The sequence below is a fragment of the Schistocerca cancellata genome, chromosome 6 (assembly GCF_023864275.1).
Source record: "Schistocerca cancellata isolate TAMUIC-IGC-003103 chromosome 6, iqSchCanc2.1, whole genome shotgun sequence".
In the NCBI taxonomy this organism is placed as follows: Eukaryota; Metazoa; Arthropoda; class Insecta; order Orthoptera; family Acrididae; genus Schistocerca; species Schistocerca cancellata.
In genome coordinates, this window is record NC_064631.1 from 137,962,128 (window position 1) to 137,985,057 (window position 22,930).

Here is a 22,930-nt window from a genome sequence, read left to right on the forward strand (position 1 = left end):
GATTTACCACTAATAATCATCGCTAACTTACGATCCAGTTAAACACTGAAAGTCCGTATTATTCGTCCCTGTTTTGTTACCATGAACTCGTATAAAGCCACATTCTCGCTTCTACAAACGCTACAGAACAACTATCATCACAAATGCACAACATCCTCTCGCCTGATGATTTTTTTCCTTTAGTAACATAACATAACAATTGCCTTCATCATATGGCCGGTACCTTCTCACATAGTTCACAGATGGCTTTTGAACTGACATTATCATCGCGCTAACGTATCTGACGAATTAAAAATAAATGTCTGGGAATCCACTGAATAAATTCTTCTTCTTCCTTAGATTATTGTATCATAATAAACAACAATAAATAGCTGTCGGTATGATCAGTGATGTAAACAAACAGCTTACACGTAAGTAACTGAGAATATCATTAAGAATTTTGTACTTTATATGAAACTGCTTCAGAGGTTTATACAGCTTCCGTAAAGCATGAAAATAAGCAATATATACTCGTCAATACGGTATTATCATCTATTAATACTTAAATTTACCCGTGGTTTAAGGCATTTGTTGGGGTCAGTGACTGTATTATAAATTTATCAAGTAATTTCTTCTACTCCAATCACTTTTTACTAAATTTATTAGCACGACTCGTTTCGCAAGCGCTATTAGGTGCATTACAGCTACATGTATATTATGTTAATCGGAAGTGCGAGAAAGGTTATTTTTGTGTGTGTGCCAGTAAGGTTATGCATCGAAACCTATCCATTTTTGCTGCCACAAGGAGACCAGTGAAGAATATGACATCGTCACTTCGTACTTCCGTAGTCAAATGTATACATTCCAGACAATCTTAAATGCAGTTAACATAACCTCACTGGCACACCCAGAAAATAATCATCACACTTCACATTAATGTACTTGTAAGGGTAATAGTTTTGATGATGGCAGTATGCTCCCGAAAGCGTTGTGATAAAAAAAGTCAGTAAAAAGCGGCTGAATCAGTAAAATTGTTTCATAAATCTATTCATACGTAACTCTTACTTCTACGAGATCACGAAAATAACACTTTTTCGGCTTCAGTCACGTTTATTTTCCAGTAGTTATTAGTACAACACATTTACCAGTCACCATCAAGTGCGCAACTGTTACTTACAAATTCACTGTTAATTACTGATATCTGTGAAGCGTTAAATTTTTTCCTGCCTGTACATTGACATTATACTCTGAAAATCGAAAGATAACCTTGTTGGTATACCCAGGTTCACAGGAATCCATAATTTAACAGTTTATGTACAAGTAATAGTTACCCATGTCGTTATGGCTGCATGCTACGGAAAGGCGTTGTGCCATTAAACTTTGGAAAATAAACTGGACTGAGGGTGACACAGTGCTATTCTATAAATTTCTTAATACAATCCCAGACATCGATCAGTTCCATGCAGCACGACTGAACTTAAGTTTGGCATTACTTATATATAAATATGCATGTATGTTTAGTAAATTGATGCCTCTCGCGGTTAGAGGAAGGTGACTGTAAGTGAAGCTGGTGTTTTAAACAGAAGATGAACATCCAAGGGTGCTGAGGTCACTTGGAGAGTAATATAAGTTGGCCCCTCATATTGCGTCGGATGAGAAATTTGCAAATTTTGCGATGTATCTGTGCTAGAGATAGCTGGCGAACGGTTGATGGTTGACAGTTGTCTATTACGTGTCACTACTTTTGCGATTAGGTCCACGTATTCATTTTGACGCACTTCTTGATGGACAACCACGTGTAGATTTTTGATCGTTACAGTGATATTCACCACTTATTGCATTATAGACGAGAGATCTGCGTTCGTTGCTTCTCCGTACTGCAGTCCTTTACAGTGTCTTAGAGTTTACTATTGTCCGAATTTCCTTACCAACATGAATACCTGCAAAATGGTTAGTGCAGGTTACCAACGAAACTGAACGGAGAAGAAGAATTGCAAAGTGTTCTTTCTGTCTTTTGAATATGTTTAAACTAGGTAAAATTTAATAAAGCGTAACATGGCCAAGTTTTGGAGCGGGCAATCTGAATGTTCAATCTTTGTGACTTGTTACTGTATGTTTCTGTTTTGGACGTGTACTGTATGCTGATGCGTAATATGTGTGAGATTCTACATAAGGAGACAACACGGTATGGGTAAGCAAATATTATTTCCACATTCGTCATTATCTACAGAGAAAGACTCATCAGTAATTACAAAATTAGAGTAACGGCACAATAACAATGAAGCAACTCGCACAGGTAAATATCACACCTAAAATTGTCCCAGTACACAAAACGCTCATGATAATGGGAGCCGTTTCCCAGAACTGTCACGCTGAAAATAAATACAGGAAAATCATGACTATTATGATGTTATTTTACGGTCACTGGCTTCCACCAAGCATTTGTAGTGGGTGAAATAAAAATAAGTTCGTCTTAATTGCAAGACACAATTCTGATGACCGATTTCGACTGTTAAACAGTCGTCCTCAGTTGATAGATAATTACGGCAGGTAACACGTCCCAAACGGTGTATGTACTTGCTATGCTGAAGTTAACATGATCCTTGCAGAAGACAAGAGATGACTGAGTAAATCCTGCAGCTCTGGAAGCAGCTACGTGCCTTCGCGGAACATAAACTTGGGGTGTTAAGGCGCTCTTGTGTATTGGGGCGAGTAATATAAGAAATTTTCTTCGTCCCTGTGTGAAAATCCTGCTCGCTTTAGCAGAAGACCGTGTCGCGATCAGCGGGTCCGCTTGCACGTGCATGGCCCACGTGGCGCAGCAGAGAGACGGCATCCGCCTTATAAGGCGCTTCCTGGCGCATGCATACGTGAGGAGGGAACTCACCTCACCTCAGAGCGCTCTGCTTACTTCCCTTCCGAGCACTAACGATCCGGTATCGTCAATCAGAGTGCGGCAACACCTTAAACATATACTGCCCACCCCGGTGTGTAAGCGATAGATGGTAATAAAGTGACGTAATTTTTTTTTGTTTATTTGCGGATATGCAAGGTGTTTAAAAAAAGTGTCAACTATTTTGAGAATTGGTAGTAACAATCGAAACAAAAGAAAAAAAGTCCAGTAAACATGAGCTGTAAAATGTATAACTTGGGAGCTATGACCACTTGTTCATCTTTGCTACTGTGTACTCTTCTATGGGTCAAGTACCCATACCTCTAAAGTATGCTTTTTTGAGGCCAAGTTTACGGTACGTTTTTTTCCCTTGCTTTTCTCTATGCTATCTCCACCAAAAATATGGAAAGCAAAGAGCTTCTAGTAGAAGAGATTTGTTTCACAGTATCGAAAATGCCTTAAAGACTTCAACAAAGCCTTTGATATTTTCTTGCCAAACTTAGCAACCTAAATTTCCCCCTAAGTGCCGTGCAATGGCTTCTATCATACCTGATGTGTCTCCAGTTATATGTGATGTCCGGGAACATAGTCACAATGGAGGCAGGTTGCATCATGGCTCCCTCAGGGTTTGGTATCAGGTCCTATACTCTTTTCATCGTACGTACATATACGTCATCAGTTTTGTTCTTCTGCAAATACCACATGTACGCTGATGAACTCCAGTAGTATATAAGTGCAAAACCAACAAACCTGACGACAGGTACTGAGAGTCTCAATAACGACCTGTGTGTACTACTGAAATGAGCGCCGTATATAGAGTTGAAGCTTAGATCATCCAAAACACAAACGGTACTGGCCGGTAATTCTAGACATACAAGCACGAAATATCGGGCATCCGTGCCATTTTTATGGGACGAACATTAACTTCTCGCCTTTAGTAAAGAGTCTATAAGTAATAACAGATGAAAACCTAAATCTGACTGAGCACGTAATTGCAGCGTGCAAGAAGGCATCATCATCTCTCCTTGCCCTACACAAATATAAAAAGCTCTTCAATCTACAACTGAAAAAGAAACTTGTACAAACACAGATATTTCAAATTGTTGATGACAGCAATGTTACCCTGCAAGTCCTTTCTCAGGGAAGTTCATGGTCCCCTAAACTGATTATGAATGCCTGTGTTCGTTATATTTATGATTTTCGTCGCTTTGATCATATTTCACTCACATATGCAGCTGTCCTGGCCCCGTGCAAGCAAGCGCAGAGATTTCCATACCCTCTCTCTTCTCTAATGTCTTATCGGTTAACAGCGTCCTTCATATCTTACCTCGACCTTAACTCTCTTGTTTGAACAACACCCGCTCTCCCATATGAGCAAAATCCGTTCTCTCGCACTGCAGCCACTTCTAGAAGTCTTTCTTTGCAGAAAGAACGGGACTCTAGAATAACCTACCGCATCATATCAGAGAACTAAACACATATCCTGCTTCAGAAGACAGCTAATGACATACCTACTAAAGCAACGATAAGGATTTCCATTGTCCCTGTACGCACTCTTTATCCTCGTGCACATTTTTTGCCAACCAGATCTTCCTCTTTTCTCAGTAATCTTAGCTGATGCAGTCTCCTTCAGTTTCCCTTCCTCAGAACTCCTTATATCAGGAAACATGTGTTTTGTACACGTATAAATTATTTTTATATCTTCCACTATCATTGTTGTTGTCATTATTGGTATTCTTATTCTTCGTCTTCTTCTTCTTCTTATTATTATTATTACTATTGAAATTTCGGGACAGCACTTTTCAGGAGGAGTCGGGTAGCATATTACTTATACTTCCCCCCCCCCCCCCTCGCCCCCCGCCAAAAAAAAAAAGTCTCGCGTATTGACCATGAGGAGAAAATTCGAGAAATTAGAACCAATGCAGAGGCTTACTGACAGTAATTCTTCCCACGCAGTATTCGCGAAAGTACCCTTCGCCACACACTGTTAGGTGGCTTGCGGAGTGTGATGTAGGTGTAGATTATTATCACTATTACTGTGAGCGGAATCAGCTGCAGTAGCACAGGTGCTGCCAGCAATAAATTTATTAGTTGATAGTCCGTATTATTTACCCATATTAACACTTTAGACACTCAGATCGTTTTAACACTATTAAAATCGCTGTTTCTTAGGAAACTATGAAATGGGGAAAGGTACTGTACTTGTGAATCCCTGGTCCGATGTAAGAGAGAGCCTGATGCCCGAAATCTGATCGGGTTTAAATAAATAAATCAGAAGAACAAGTGCCAATAGCTCTTGAGGTATGCCACCTGGAGCTCATGTTTACTGGACTTGTTTTCTAGTCCCCGTATCCTGACAACGCAGCAATCCTTTATAGGATCCAAAGCAAGATGGCGCAGCTCACTGACTAAATGCAGTATTCTGCGGTAATTCGTGTTCGGCAAAAGCAGAAATTTTGCAGCTGTGTCATGTCAATCTAGACGGCTAAGGAAGTCCTCTTCATTGGTATGACACAGCCAAGATTTCCGCTGCTGTTGGGGAAAAAAAAATTATCGCACGATACTCCGCGATATTGATGTGCTTTAACCACATTGTTTGTTGGTTCAAATGGCTCTGAGCACTATGCGACTTAACTTATGAGGTCATCAGTCGCCTAGAACTAATTAAACCTAACTAACCTAAGGACATCCTACACATCCATGTACGAGGCAGGATTCGAACCTGCGACCGTAGCGGTCGCTCGGCTCCAGACTGCAGCGCCTAGAACCGCACGGCCACTCAGGCCGGCGATTGTTTATTCTCCTCTAGCTACGTACTGTGGTATTATCGTGTGGGAATTTCGAAGTGTACCAGAATTATAGAAGTGGTCCTGTCCTGCAAACAAACAAAAAAAGTAATTACTTAACTTTATTTTTTGGATGTGATAACTGAAACGTGACTGCCGTCATACTTAGCAAGCCATAGGCACAGCATGGAGCCCGTCGTATCACTATTAACCACAAGTCGCCCTTTTTTACTCTCGTGTGGAACGGGGAAATACTGTCGATATGCCGTCGTGCGCATCTCTTACCTTATTCTAGCAGTTCCAGTTCGGGGATGCGGTGGGATCAGTAGAATAGTTGCAACAGACTATCTCGTATAACGTTTTCTAAATTTACACAATAGGCTATGACAACAATGTCACCTCTAAGAACTGCGAAACGGTCACAAAGCAGGAGAATGCGTTCCAGCGCTCGAATTTTTGAAATTTGCGTCAGTAATAGCAAGGATGGTTTTATTTGATAAATGTTTTCGGTTACTTATGATCATCTTCAGATCCGTCTAGGAAAGACAAGAGTAGGAGGTAAGTTGGTCGATTCGAAAAACTGCGCTGTAAAGTTTCAATAAAATCTCATAAATAAAATATCTGTAACACATACATTGTGGTGTTTTAATTCAGATAAGTTATTGTTTCGAAACATTTCTAGAGTAACGACGTATTCTTAAAATCGTAAATTCTATCAAAAATTTTATGCATAACCCCAGCAATAACAAAGCATTTTCCAAAATAAGCATTACCAAGGGGGACTGGGGTTCTTTATGACCCCCCAAAATAGAGTTAAAAAAGAAAATTTGTTAAATGTTGTTGACCTATATTAACAACATACTTTTTAAAGAGGTACTACTGTGTAACTATGTTCGATAACCTGAAAATAGTTCTAAGAACACTCGTAGCAGTATCTACACTTACCTAGCAACATACACTACCAAGCTGAGGATACCTTGTGACCATCACAGAAAATTAAAAAATGCAAATGATGGTAGCTGTTGCTGAGTTTTACAAATAACATGTTATTCAAAGAGATACTGACGTAAAGCAAGGCCTTGAACCTGAAAATAGTGAATTGACATTCATTGTGGAAAGTGACAACACAACAACGATTTGAATTTTTGAGTTAAGCTTAACTGAAAAATTTAATATATTTATGGAATCTATTAGAAGAATTCATTAACAACCATAATTTTATTTTCAAAATTTTAAAATGTGAAATAAGTACCTTAATTACAATATTTTCAAAATATTGAGTGGACAGAAAGTACCCCCCCCCCCCCACCCCCACCGGGCATTGCGAGGGTTAAAAGTACTTAACATAGTTTACTTGCCAAGTGAGTGCACCTAACACGGGTTAGCGTCGACTTACCTCTGTTTACTTGCTGGGTGAGTTAACGAAACGTCACTGTAAAACGTCGTAAAAAATAAAAAATTTGAAAGGTCCGAGATGTTTCAGTTCATGATGCTAAGATCTGGATTATGAACTTTTACAATAGTAAAATATAACAATGCTGTTTCTCGAAAAATAATCTACGATTCGGCACAATACAAAATTAATTTTATTTTGGCCATGCTACAGGACGCAAATAATGATAAGAATGGCCCTTAACATTTCCGCCGTCACACTGTCACGTAACTTCACTTAAACTGTGGCAAGGGGCACAAATTAACATTGTTTGCTTGGTTAAATAATTACTCAGATTTACCTGATCAGGAACAACTTCTGAAGCGTATTTGTATTCAATAACATATTCAGGATCTTTATCTGAGTCATATCTGTAGTTATCCACATCATCCTCCGATTTCTACAAATCATCCTAAAAAAGCATTTTCCTGCCACGAACACTGCACACGCTACTACCACTGGCAGTCGTGTTTTTGGTACTTAACACTGTTTACATGCACCATGCACATTCTAAAAAGGTTTCTGTCAGTGAGAATATGAAATTGGATAAAGATCTGCCGTATATCCGTTTATTTAGTTACTGTTTATTTCACCTGACCTCTCTTACATCTGCCCGGGAACTACACACAAAATATGTTACATAACAATTACAATAATAATAATTAGAACTATTAATAAAAATAATTGCCAATAATAATAATAATAATAATAATAATAGCAATGACGGCAAAATAATGGAGGAATTAATAATGATATTAATTAGTTATCACACAACAACCTCAGTAATAACAACTTGCACTATTAATGAAGGTAAAAATTTACAATAATAATAATAATATAACTCTAATAATAATAAAATAATGGGGACATTAATAATCATATTGATTAGTTTAGCACTTTTAGAGCCTTGTTTGGTATTACAAGAAATGAAAAGAATAATGAAAGAGAAGAGGATTAAAACTGAAGTGACAACGGCTAGGGGAAAGTGGTGGGGGATGAGGGCTGACAGCTCACCAGAGTGAGCCGCAAGAAGAGATAGGTATTGTAATAGAAGTTGGACCATTAGTTGTCTTTTGAAGTTCGAAAGTATTTTAATCTTCCTAATACTTTGAGGAAGATGTTCCAAAGTCGGGTTCCTGATACAGAAAATGATTTAGAGAACGTGGCAGTGTTGTGTAGTGTTACAGAGAGGACATTACCTTGTTGAGAACGAGTATTTCTACTGTGTTGTTCAGAAAGTAATGTAAGGGTTGAACACATATAGGAACGAATTCAGTAATCAAGAATTACCAGCTAACACGAATAAAGTACTTCATGTACCGTGTTTGACATGCAATAACTCTGTTTCTCAACGAATGTGCATTATTAATGTTTACAGCTGACGTATATGTAGAAGTAGTACAATATGAATAAACGTTACATTTCTTCACGCTGCCATTCTTGGCTACAATTTTAACTTTTTTTTTAATCCACTGTCACAACACAGGTATGTTGCCCTACGATAATGCTCAGTTGCTTCCAATGTCGCATTTTTTCTTAATATCGTACTTAGATGGTCGTACTAGTATGTTCTTACAACTATACTGTACCAACTTATATTTATGAACATTCTTCTTGCCTTTCTCAGATAAGACTGAAGATCATCATAATTCATTTAAAGAACAAATCAAATACAAAATCCATTCAATGAAAGATTGATACGAACTACACAACAGCCACCTCTTTTCCACCATTATTTAGTAGTATATTAAAAACATTATTTCCAATAGCCACCGTGATTGGAACTTTTATTTATCAGTGTGGCTCTTAGATGTTTCATCATATTACTTATATGTATCCACGAAGAAAATATCCCAGTAATGCAAACTGATTATCGTTGTTACACATTTTTATAGGCACTATCGTCATGTTAATGATAGTAGCAGCGCGCCTGGGAATTTCCTTGCCTCCTTAGGTCAGATCCCGTTGTTAAAAAATGCATGTGTACGGTGTACTAATCAGATTTTGTCAGAATTCAGGCAATAAACCGTGTATCTTTCAGTTCCGTTACATATACTGACATCAGATATTCCTTCGAATTTATAACCCTTTTTTAGCGTTACCATTAGGTATTTAGACGATATGACAGGTTCTACTGGGTATCTTCCCTTGTTTATATGTGTTATATGTATAAATCCTCATATTACCGAGAGCGGTCGTTCAGATCACGAAGTGGAAATACTGTCCAAGTCGTTCTGCATTTTCTACCAGTCATTGAGGAACGGTACCTGAGTGCAGATAACAGCTTCGTCGGGAAACAGATTCCCTCTTTCTTAACGTTTAGCATGTTCACTGGGTCAGCTGTTTTCAGGATTGACCTTTATTTAATTCTCCGGCCGGCAGCCCTTGCTTTGGCTATAGTCGACAGTTAACTTAACGTGGGAAAGGCAAGTGTTCCATCTATCTGTAAATCGTGTGAACGTTGTCTTGTTATGATATTTTAAGTGTTACTTAATATCAAATAACTTGCACATCTTCCTGCAAAAAAATTACATCTGTTCCTGTCTCTCAATGCTGGTTTCAATCAACGCCCATTTATCACTTGCATATGCATCCATGGCCTGTTCAATTCGTAACGGAGGTTATTGTATACTCATGAACATATTAAGATACTTTCAGTCGGTGTAACTGCGGATACTTTCCCTGAACGTTACAATATTTGCAATGACATACATTTCACTGTCGCATTTCAAACAAACACCTTTATTTTGGCGCAGCATCGTTTTCGAATTATCAGTCGATTTCCTGGTACAAATACCGTCCAATGAAATATGATGATACACAATTGTAGCGCAACAGAACTAAACTACATACTAAATTTAAGTCTCTCAACACAGATACAGGTGAAATACTTTGATGAAAAGCTATTCAAGCCTGGCTACAACAGAAATTTGATAATGTTTCTTGAACTATTGCAGTTACAAAGGGTGAACGAGGAAACTAGATGGGTTAACTCATTTTCTGTAACATTTTCCGAAAATCCGATTACCTGAAACCTACGGAATATTAAAATAAAAGTTAGGTGGCGTAAGCAAGTTTGCGTCACCGTGATAAATATCTTTATAGATGTTTAATATCTTGTTTTAATCTATGTCTGCGTGTGAAAAGTGATTTTCTTATAACTTCGCGTCGTGCAAAAAAATGTTTTTCTTACTTATGTTTCTCCATAGATTTTTAGGCAGCTGTGTGCCGAGGACATAAAATATGTCAAGAAAATGTAAATATCGGACTTCCACGAGCGATACTCTTACGAAAGTTTCTCCAAAACAACAAGAGGCAAACAACTATTTTGCTTCCACTTTATAGATGAAACTTCTGCTAACAATAGCAAATATTTCTCGATATCGAAAAGAGAAATAAAATATTTTTTAGAAACCTAAGCTGTGAAAACGAAGACATCAAAGCAATAATATTACCACTTTTTCCCCATTTCATTAACTGTTGTATCACGGAGATGTGGAAGTATTTGTCTATGCACAGACTGTTGTTACTCTAATTTTTTGACATTCTTCATTACGCCTGTTTAGCAACTCCATGGTAATTAATGTACACTTAAAATACGTCTGCTGCAGAAATCTGTACTTCCCCGAAAAATTGAAGTCATATTAGCGCATGTGTCTTTACTTTTAAATTCTTTATAAAAGAGAAAATCATACAGTTGTTAAGTCATTTTTTCATGAAGAATATGTGAGAAATGAGAATTTAACGTCTCGGTTGAAAAGACCGCATGCGCGGCGTGATATATTTTTAATGTTTGAAAGGCTTACGGTATTTGTAAACTGTTTCAAATGAACTTGCTTACCAGTAATAATAGTAACAATACTACAAGCCTCTCACCTTTTGTCAGTTGTTTATAACCTGCAGGAGTACCTAAAAAAAGAGCTAAGTTCTGTAATGTGTTTTACTGGCGCAACCGAACCCTAAGTACACTTACTACATATTGTTGTCTTCTGGTTGTGTGGGGAACTGTCAGACGTTTGTAGTGGTCCATACATTCAGTTCGAGAACATGTCGAACAAAACACAAATGGCACACTACTACTTCTCTGAGAAATATTGTGAACTTAGGTAGTATGAGGAAGGAAAACACGTCATTCACACGCACTGGCCTCGCAGGATTGACGTTTGGAGCAGATGGAGTGTAGGATCTTCAAATAACATAGCCAAGTGTGGGAGCAATCATTTTGAACTACATTTTTCCCTTTTTCAAACTACCTCTGACTTTTCAAAATTTTTTACGGCTCATTCACCTCTCTCAAAGAGCCTCTCTGATTCACTCGTAGTGTTCGGATATCTGACTATGATGGTGGCAATGTTTCTTTAACACTAATGATGATGCTGTCAACATGTCAAGCGGCTTGTAAGGGGTTAAGTAATTCGGTTGGTATTGAATGTAAACGGGGAATGTAATTTCCGATTTTTATTAAATCAGCCCATGGAGGAGGTGGGATTTATTGCGAGGAAAGATGTACAAAGTCTTTTGAGAGCCTTTGTTTTACTTCTCGCTATTACTAAAATTAATCACGGCATTCGCTGCAGCCATTTTGATATAATGCGAAGATTGCGCTCTGAGGAATTCCGGAAATGCTTCATAAATAAACCAGGGATTAATAGGATTCTGCTGTGTAGTTGTTACGGTCGCTTTATGCATCCGACGTCTGAAGAGTGTTGAAAATGGGAACTAGGAATAGAGTCGCTCATAGCTCAAAGATAAATATACTTTGTTGCGCTACGAAATCTCTCTTCGTGTACTCTTAAATGCGATGTGGGGACTTATTCAGATAGGTTCCTGAGGCCCTCTTAGATCGTATGTTATGTATCGTGTCACTGGGCAATTTTGGCCACTAACAGTCTCCCCTCTTTGGTTCCAAAACTTTCTGCATAAATTGTACCATAAGAAACTAAAACTGCATGTACGAAAGAACCTCGATTAGAAAAAAAACCTCTGATTATCGTCTTTTATCACGTTTCCCTTCGCTCAAAAGTTCAAAACTTTTAAAGTTTCGAGAAATGTTGATCAGATCAGTAGTGTAGATCTCTGTAGACAGAAGAATCATCTATATTCAGCTGAATAAGTTACCAATCTGATGTCTCAAATTAAGATACCGTCTGGTTGACTTTAATTTTGTGAGTCAGCATGAATTTTCCAAATGACTGCTAGGAAGCACAAGAAATTCGTGATCTGATAATACGGCTTTAGAAAGACTGGAATTTATTACACTGCTTAGTCTGTCAGTGGGATTCGTAAGGTGTCTCGCTAACTGCGGGTTACATCCATAATAACAACACATCCATTATTGTGTCTATGCGACTAAATGCCTATAGCAGAATTCATTCTCTTGGTTTTATTTTCTCATGTTTTATTCAATAAAATTCCATGAAAGCCTCTTGTTGGTGCTACGAATTGTAGCTTACAATTAAAAATGTTGGTAGTTCTTCACTTGCATGTATGAGAGCAAGGATACAGCAATAAAATTTACGAGGAGTCTTCAAAAAGTAAGTTACACGATATTATGTTATGCCATAGACTTTTATTGAATGCTACACTACACGCCAAAGTGACACGGATACATGACACTATTTTACGACATGGGCGCCAAATCTTTGTAAATAGCTGTCGGAACATTCTGCCAATAGTTCATTTTCTCGACGATAGAAACCAGTTTCTTGATCATGGGGCCATTGGAGATCCACTCACTGATCATCTTTATCGTTGGAAAATCTGCGATAGTTCCAAATCTGGTGCTCGACTGTCTGGACGTTGTCTGTGGGCGATGTCGGTGGACTTCCTTCCCGATCAGCATCATCCAAGTCTCTGCAGCTTTGGTAAAATTGTTGAAATAATTGGCACTATTTAAGTAAGGCCGGACGTTTCATCGCATTCGGTCCATGTAGCGCCAAGGTTTCACAATAAATCTGTGTGCAATTTAGACGTTTTTCCCACATGAACCCTACTGTACCGCGTAATTCAACTTTTGGAGTACGTTTCCAGCTGTCGCGTCATTTCAGTCCCAAACTGTGATGCACTTTTTTAACGTACCGCACCAGAACTGTCTCTTTAGGAGTCGCAGAACATGTACTCTATTGTGACAATGTGCCACTCTTATTGCGCAATGGTCATAGCGTGGCACGATGTGTGATACTTACATTGTAACTCCCCTCGCAGTATTCGCTGAAAGTGTTTGTTCTTATACTTGACGTCTTAACTCACTTCTCATACTAACAGACAGATCGTATATAAAAAGTAGTTTATTCCTACAGTACCGTGTAATGAAAGACAACATGCTGCTGACGTATTATGACTATAGCTAAAAATTTTTTGGCACTATTATACTTCAGAATTTTTAAAATTAAAGAGATCTGTGTTACTAGAGGGTGGAGGCTGGTAGCGGGTCCATTTTACAGATAATGGATACGGAAAACAATTTTTAACGCCCCAGTTTATATGCTGACTAGCCAACATCACCGCTGCACAACGGATTGCCTAAATGGGACGTGCCCACAGAGCAACTGCACCACGAAAATATCATGCTAATTGCTCTTTCCATCGGACTGATTTGTCGTAGTGCCTGCCTAGATAACGTGTGATGTACTCACATATAACGAATTCTGTAACAGTAGTTCATGGAATGACGGTCCTACTTTTGGCGATCAAAGTCAATTCTGAATCCGATCGGACCTTGAAGTTTAGTTCTCTAATGAGAGGAATTGAATATGATCGTGGCAGTCGGGAGTTAACATCCAATTAGAAGAGTTGATAATATTTCTTCAATGAAAGCGGTGGCGGTACAGTACCTTTGTGTCTGGTAAGTACTTTGGACCATTAAATTACATCAAGAAAGGTAGCAGAATCGAGGAAGCTTGTCGAAGAGCAGAAATAGCACAGCACTTGGGGAACCGAACTTGAAGTTGGTGTTACAGCCATCCACAACTCGTTCGAACGATGGAGTTGTCCGTTCCATAAGGCCACAGCCAGTTTCCCGACCCATTCCGAGCTTGTGATTTATTTCTAATGACCTAGTCGTCGATGGACCAATGTACCCAACTACTTTCCTTCAGTTAGAAAGTTCTCGTGTGCTGAAGAGTTAATAGTAATTTTTTGGGAAAGATTCCATGATCACTGTTCCCTTCTCCACTAGAAAGGATAAATTTTGTGTGACAATAGGGTCTAATATTTAATTCGAGTTGTGTTGTGAACTCCTCTTTTAGTAGATGAGGAGCTTGATTTCCTCTGCTTCAGAGAGGAACAACTGGGAGCCAATGCAAATGAAGCCCGTTACCTATCACACTCTCACCATATAATGACTTCATTTGTGCAAGGAAAGAAGTACGTCACATTACACCACTGCCCTTCCATGCACTCTTCGGATGAATGGACTGTATATTACAACTGTATGCCATTCGGTGCTGTTGATAATACTGAATATAGTTTACTCTGTGAATAAACGTCCTCCTTCGGACGTAGCTGGTTTTTTGTAACCTATCGCTTTTTCCACTGCCGGCGATGTTATATGAAACAACGCGTTGTGCCTTGGTTTGGGGCCCAAATTTGACTTAAGTATGCTGTGCCCGCCCCCCCCCCCCGCCCCCTCTTCCCCAACTAATAGAGTTCCTTTAGGAATCTTTGTCTTACTGATATCTTTCAGTTTCTGTTCTATTCCGGCAAAAATCCGCGTTTTATTTCACCTATAGTAATGTATATTTTATTAGAATATCCTCGTAGGTAAAGAAAGTAGCGCGTAACCATAAAATCAAGTTCTTTATTTTCTGCGTGCTACTTGTTAATGAAAAACACTTGGATCTCCTATGAAATATTAGGGTTTTAACACATCTTCTTTCACAGGCTGCAGTTTATACTATAATAATACTCGCATGTATGACATAGTAGGAACATGAATAACACCGCATGAAAACGTATAGTAAATCACCCAATAAAATGCAGCTGCACAGTAACGTGCTGCATTCGAACCGACGTCTACGCTTCGACGATAAAATCTACTTACACAAAGCTGGTAGTAAGGAACAATCAATTGAAATTCGTCATGTGGACAGTCGAACTCTGGTACGTCTCAACGGGTACGTAATTGACAAGAATTCGATCAGATATAATTGCGTGTCTGTATTGCCCTGTGGTACATGCCTCATGAAAATCTGGCATTTTAGATGTTTTAATCTCACTGTAATATATTTTAATGTCTTGTGTGTGTCTCTTTGTCGGTGGATCTGGCTAGTAGTTTTGGATACGAAGTCATAAGTGTAGCGCATAACTGAAAGATACTGTGCCTTGCCTGACCGATAGCTACTGTATTACTGTATTCCACTGATTATGCTTCTCGTTGTAGGTGCGAGTGCGAACCTGTGGAAATGGGTCTGTTATGGCAGTGAATACAAGATTCCAGAAACAGTTTCCGTAGCCAAATCTCAGGCACTATGTAATTAAGAAGTATGAGATTCAGCGCATAACACTGTGTAAGACTTCGTATTGTATGTCCAAACAAGGTTCATGGTTCGCTACTTAAAAATCAAATTCGAGTTACGTGAAATACGCTGTATGTGAGAGTTCGTCTGCAAGAATTAATCACGTCAACGCACAGTAGTTCCTCCGATACGTGATGTCTCGTTTATTTTCCTTTATTAGATATTCCGAATATATTGCTGTAGCTGTCGTGCCGAGTGGACATCACCGAGGGCAGAAGCGACAAGACATTCATTAACTCGGCGTGATGGATCCGGAGAACATTTGTCCCCCGGTTACGACGGCCTCGGAGGTGTTATTAATTACCTATTTTAAAAGTCGCGTGTTAATTAACGAAAAAGCTCGTAGGTCTCAAAATTAAACGTTCTTTTTCCCGGCGTACAAAAGAAAAAGAAAGACAATTTCGGCGCGTATTAAATTAGAAAACTAATTTGACGAGTATCTTGAGAATGATCCACAGCGTGAAAAAAAAGAGGGGAGGTAAAACAAAATAAAGTTTTAATTAAGCCAAAAGCGTGTTTGTCCGCCTACGAGGTCGGGAGATTTAAATGAAACGCGGTGCTGAATCTTGATCACAATCGACTCCATTACAAGTGCGAAGCTATGCTGATTACTCCTGTCCGGCGAAGAAAGTTACCGGCTCTGGATTAGCGAACCAATCGGCCCAAGTGCTGGGCCGAAGCCTCCTCTTACTGCCCCCAACCCCTCCGAAGGTCCTGCAGCCTCTCACAAGGCGGCGCTGTTCCCGAGTTCTTCGGCACTATCCGTGTTATGTCACTCACTGCAAAGCCATCAAGGCGACAGCTATCCGCTGTACCTCACAACGTTTGTTCGTGAAGCAGGTGTGACGCTTATTTTTACCCCCGACACACAAGCATGGCTGCTGAACATATCTGCAATCGGTGCAACCACTGTAAATTAGCCGAGTGAGGTTCGCGGCCGCAAAGGAAGTTACTCAGATCTTCTGGGCTGTTACGCCACTCAGAACGCAATAATTCCGCAAGTGAAAAGTGGAGCCTGAAATAAAGCATGAAGAAGGTTAACATTTGGAGAAATATCCGTATTAAAGAAAATCAAATACTCTGCGTGTCTACTCAAGGAGCAGACTACGCGACAGTAAAACATATTACAGTATCTTCGACACTAAAGAAGCACAAAAAAGTATCATTGTACCTGTCAACTACATCGAAATCCTTAAAATTCAAAGAGAATAGAAAAATGCACATCCGCCATATAACAGCTCTTGACAATAGTTATCTGCCTGTTAAATATCCGGGGAGATTCTGCTAACTGTTCACCTCAGTTAAATCCAGACTTTGTTTAAGATTTCGTAATTAGGCTTTCACGCAGATGAGTTGTGAGAACGTCCTCACTAAATGACGTATTGTCTCTTTTTTTTCATGATGATAATGATAATGATGAGGTCCCATACTCCGAGGAGCGTAGGGGACGGTGCGGAGACCCGCACCGCTGTACTACGCAAGGTCCTAGTGGAGGTGGTTTGCCATTGCCTTCCTCCGACCGTAATGAGGATGAATGGTTATGATGAAGACGACACAACAACACCCAGTCATCTCGAGGCAGGAAAAATCCCTGACCCCGCCTGGAATCGAACCCGGGACCCCGTGCACGGGAAGCGAGACCGCTACCGCAAGGTAGTTTTTTAATAACTACATTAAAAAAAGCAAAGAGGACTCGGTATAAACTTCGTTTTTTGATATGGAATTATAGTAATTTTTACTCCTAGTATTTACATTACTATACGTCCCCGGTTGCATGTTACCTTCCTAACAGTTACGATGGACAACAAAAATTAGATTTTTAGTATTTCATAAAGTTACTGGCAGTTTTTAAAATGCCGTCATAATCTGCTCATTATGTTAAAGGTTTAACGCAATAGCTCAAGAATTACAGTCAGAAACTGTGTATGTCTTACGCTAGCGTTACTCAAAGAGTGTAAATCACCCACACCATATTCATCCAGTATTTGTGAATGGGAGCACTTAGCGCCTTCCACCAAACTTCTTGCATACTTTCGTAACTTTACGAAACTTATTCCCACCCACTACTCTATTAAACCTTCACTATACTTATTCTCGCTAACTATCGTCCTCTCCCCCCCCCCCCCCTCACCCACGCCACTCCCCACCGCCAGCCGACCCCTTCCGACAGAACAGACACGACACTGGCGGTTGATACAGCAGCCGCCAAAATCAAATTTCGAAGGAAAAACCGACGCCAGCCGCAACCGGCTATCGGAATAATTCGGCGTCTCGTGGTCGTGCGGTAGCGTTCTCGCTTCCCACGCCCGGGTTCCCGGGTTCGATTCCCGGCGGGGTCAGGGATTTTCTCTGCCTCGTGATGGCTGGGTGTTGTGTGATGTCCTTAGGTTAGTTAGGTTTAAGTAGTTCTAAGTTCTAGGGGACTGATGACCATAGCTGTTAAGTCCCATAGTGCTCAGAGCCATTTGAACCATTTTTTTGAATAATTCGGTGGTGAAAGTTGAAAATTTGTGCCGGGACGGGATTCGAACCTGAATCTTCGGCTTAACTTTTGTCATGTAGTGAAGTGCTGGCTTATCTGGGATTTTGTCAGTCTTCTAACTGCTTTCATGTGCCCCGCCACGACTTCCTCTCAGAGTAGCAACATCCTTAATTATTTGTTGGATATACTACAGTGTCTGTTTTCCTCTACGGTTATCCCCTTTTACAGCTCCCTCTAGTATAATAGAATCAGCACTCTGATGTCTCAATACATGTCCTATCGTCATATCCCTTCTTATTCTCAGCATTCTCCGTAGTTTCGCAAATTCTTTTCCGCGCTGATTTTGTGAAGAACGTCCTCATTTCTTGTGTAATTAGCCGGCCGATGTGGCCGAGCGGTTCTAGGCGCTTCAGTCTGGAACCGCGCAACCGCTACGGTGGTTCGAATCCTGCCTCGAGCATGGACGTTTTTGCTGTCCTTAGGTTAGTTAGGTTTAAGTAGTTCTAAGTACTAGGGGACTGATGACATCATATGTTAAGTCCCATAGTGCTCAGAGCCATTTGAACCATTTTTTTGTGTAAACATTATTTTACTCTCAGTCATACCCCCTGAATAGTCCGTACTCCCTCAAACTGCATTTTGGACACCGGTTTGCTTAACGTTGCACACTATCCCATCAGAAGTGTCACTTATACGATACGCGAGTTGGGGTGGCAGTCACTGAATCAAAGGCTGTTTTCTTTGCGCGAGATCTATTTACGAATTTTCAATCACCAACTTTCTCTTCCGAATGCGAAAATATTTTTTTGACATCCACCTACGTAGGAAGAAATCATCATCATAATAAAATAAGAGAAATCAGTGCTCGAACGGAAAGATTTAGGTGTTCCTTTTTCCCAGGCACCAATCGAGAGTGAAATGGTAGAAAAGTAGTACGAAAATGGTTCGATGAACCCTCTCCCAGGCACAAAGTGTGAATTGCAGAGTCACCATGTAGATGTAGATGTATCTGGACACCTACTAATGGACATGCATGTGTAGTGTGCGTGCCCTTAGCCTTTATGAGGGCTTGGCCTATAGCGCATTGTTGCTTTAGAGTCGAAACCAGAGAATGTAGTTATGTCGGACGTTGGGGTCTGGAGCAAAGTCAACGCTCTTACTAATCCCAAAGGAGTTCTACTGGGTTCAGATCGGGGTGTGGGCAGGGCGCTCCATTTCAGCAATGTTAATGTCCACAAACCACTGGCTTAGAAACGCCGTTTTATGAGTGGGTGCATTGTCATGCTCATAGTCATCGTCTCCGAACAGCTGCGCTACTGTACTCATTACACAATACTATAAAATTTGTTCATACCTTCTGAATCTAATATTTTGTTAAGCGCAATAAGGTGAGCGCACAATAATCATTAAAAGACACCACCGTAGCGTAGCAGCACTGCCTCTTTACTTAAGTGTTGGCAGTTCATTGGCAGTTCACGTGATTGCGCTAACGTTCTCTAGGCATTCGCCAAACCCGGAACCTGCCGTCGGATTGTCAAAGTGACGTCGCTCTTAACGCCACCTCAAGCGCCGCTTACCACTGATTACAGAAATGTGCGGCTTATGTTGAGCACCTCCCTATGCACAGTCATTACGCTGACTGGTTGTTGGGAGCACGTTGGCACTCACGAATGACTGCTTCCGCCGATTTTTTATGACCGCCCTCCGCAATGTTCGACGGTCGTGGTCCGTCCGTACATGCGGTCTGCCTGGTCTTGGTTAAGCTCTGTTCGTCCCTTCACGATTCCACTTCACAATCATGTCACCAGCAGTCCACCTTGGGTGGCTTTATAAGCGTCGAAATGTCACTAATTGATTTGTTACTCAAGTGACATCCAGTGACTAAACGACGGTCATAGTCACTGAACCTTTCTGGGCGAATCCTTTCGCTGTTACTTCTTCTCTAGTAAGAACACAATACTCGTCACCTTATTTCACACAGGCGGGTCCACCTTGCGTGATGTCTAGTGGTCAACCCGTTTTACATACGGGTATCCAAATTTTTTTCGTCGGATAGCGTACATTTGTTGTTGTCTTTGTCATCTTACACGAGACGTATCCCAAAACTAAGGTAGGCGTGAATGAAGTTTCACGCGTGCAGCGCTGTCTACCGGCTCTTTAGGAAATGTTGGCTTGATTCAGTAGTCTTTGTCAGTTGGTGAGAGCAGATCACAATGGCCGAGATAGTCGTAAATCCCGCCAGTTGTTGAGTGCGAGATGTCATTAGATTATTGCTGCCCAAAGAATTTTCAGCTGCTGAAATTCATTGTGAGTTATGCCTAGTGTTGGGACCAGAAGTAACGAGCGACAAACAAGTTCGAAAATGGTGTCGAGAATTTCAAAATGGCCGCGCGACTTTTTCGCGATGAACAGCGGAGTGGCGGGTCCACCATTAGGATCGACTGCATCTTCGATCAAGTGAACAAAAAACTTCGAAGTGATCGGAGATTGACGATTAGTGATCTGGCTAGTTAACTCCAAAAAATTGCTCGAATTTCACTTTAGAGGGCTGTCACTGAAGAGCTTGAACATCACAGACTCTGTGTGATGTGGGTTCCAAAAACGCTCGCTGGTCAGCACAGGGAGCAAGGAATGCTTACTACACGTCAGTTTTTGGAGCGCTATAGACAAGATGGATGTGATTTCTTTTCCCACACTGCTTCGGGTGACAAGACGTGGATATCGTACACCAACGCAGAAACGAAAACAACAGTCAATGCAGTGGCGCCATTCAAGTTCACCAAAATCAAAACAGCTTAACCAGTCTCCGTTCTCGATTCTAAAAATGACGATTGTGTTTTTTGGCACGAAAACCGAGCCCTTTTGACCGATTTCATGGTTCGGGCGTCAACAATTACAGCTGACGTATACTGTGAAACGCTAACCAAACTGGGACATGCGATCCGAAATCGACACCGCGGGGAACTGTCGTCTGGCACGATCCTCCTTCACGCAACGCACTCCGTCACACTGCTGCCTAAACCAAGAAAAAGAATCAAGATTTTCGTTGTTACCTTTTTGAGCAATCCCCGTATTGTCCCGACCTTGTATCAAGCGACTACTCCCCTTTCTGGCACTTCGAAAAGTTGCTGGGTGGACAGCGATTTCGCAACGGCTATGAACCCAAGACTGGCGTTACCAACTTGTTCAAGTCCCAGACTTCTGTGCAGAGGGGGTAAAGAAGCTGGTGCAGCGCTACAGAAAGTGTATAGATGTGAGCGGCGATTATGCGGCAAGTAAAGTAGATATGTAGTAAAGTACACCGAAGAACCAAAGAAACCGTTACACCTGCATAATATCATGTAGGGCCCACGAGAGCACGCAGAAGTGATGCACCACGAGGTGGTATGGAGTCGACTAATGTCTGAATTAGTGCTGAAGGGAACTGTAACCATAAATCCAGCAGGGCTGTCCGTAAGAGTACGAGAGGATGGATATCTCTTCTGAAGAGCACCTTGTAAGGCGTCCTAGATATGCTCAATAATGTCCATGTCTGGGGAGTTACGTAGCCAGCAGAGGTGTTTAAACTCAGAAGAGTGTTTCTGGAGCCCCTCTGTGGCAAATCTGGACGTTTGGCGTGGCAGATTGTCCTGCTGGGAACTGCCGTCCGTCGGCATGCAAAATGGACATGAATCGATGCAGGTGATGAGACAGGATGCTTACGTACGTATCACCTGTCAGAATCGTATCTATACGTATCAGGGGTCCGATATCACTCCAACTGCACCAGGGTGTATACGGCCCGGGACATCCGGGAATTCCGGGAAAAACCCGGGAATTTTTTCATCCGGGACAAATCCGGGAAAAACCCGGGAATTTTTTAGAATTCCGGGATTTTTCGTTGTTTTAGATTGCAGTTAAAGTTTTGTAGGTGTGACGTGTAAGATCTGATACGCTGACAAAGAACTTTAGTCCACTACTGCTAAATAATATTGCAGCAATGAAACACAAATCACAGAATAACACCAAAATAAAAGTTTAGTTGCATAGAAAATGGGTAAATAGTGTCAAAGGATTTAGGTCGAAGATTATGCAGTACGTCCGTAACAACTAATATGCATTCGATGAAAGTGACGTCACAATTGTTTACATTTCTAACAGATTACCAGAAATTATTACGAATAGTGGCTTGAGATGCGTTACTTTCGAAGTAAATTTCCACGCAAGATGATTTATGTTACGTGTGAGAATGTGCAGTGCATTTCTTAAATCACAGGGCGTTATAACTCTCATTCAAAACATAACACTTTGAGGATCAGCCATTTGAAAAATGTCGGGCCCAGAAGATAAGTCATTTATGCCACTATTTAAAATTTTACTGGCACATTTGTATTTGATATGACTTAACGTGTAACACACGCTAAAAAAAAGACCGAGCTTCAAGTTAGTTTTCATATTTAATGTTGTTCTTTCATAGATAAAAAATTATGCAATCGATGGCAAAAAGTTCCATTGACCTTCACAAAAATGTGCATAATGTGTTGCTGAGCAATGTCACAAGTCCCTTCATGCCAGAACACTTCGACTTTTCCAAGCAACTGATAATCATTTTGGCACGATTTTAATTGCCAAATTAGAGCCTGTTAGTAGGCCTACGGACTTCCTATCATTGTAGGACTAATAACAGTGGATGCCAATAGAGGATGCAATTCTCGTTCGTACATACACATCTGCTTACGAGTTAACCGGTGTAGAAACGCACTTTGCTGAATTGAGCGAGCTCGGCCTACCTTCGTAACGTACGCTCCGCGGCCTGTCTTTCTCGTAGGCCTCGTGCTCTGAATAACTGCCGTCATTCGCTAG

The 22,930-nt window shown here is 40.6% G+C and overlaps 1 protein-coding gene across 1 annotated transcript in view; it reads left to right on the forward strand.

Annotated features, from left to right (window-relative positions):
* Positions 1-22,930, forward strand: part of LOC126088196 (loricrin-like) — a 704,388-nt gene that overhangs the window by 6,016 nt on the left and 675,442 nt on the right. The gene's annotated exons all lie outside the window — the stretch shown is intronic.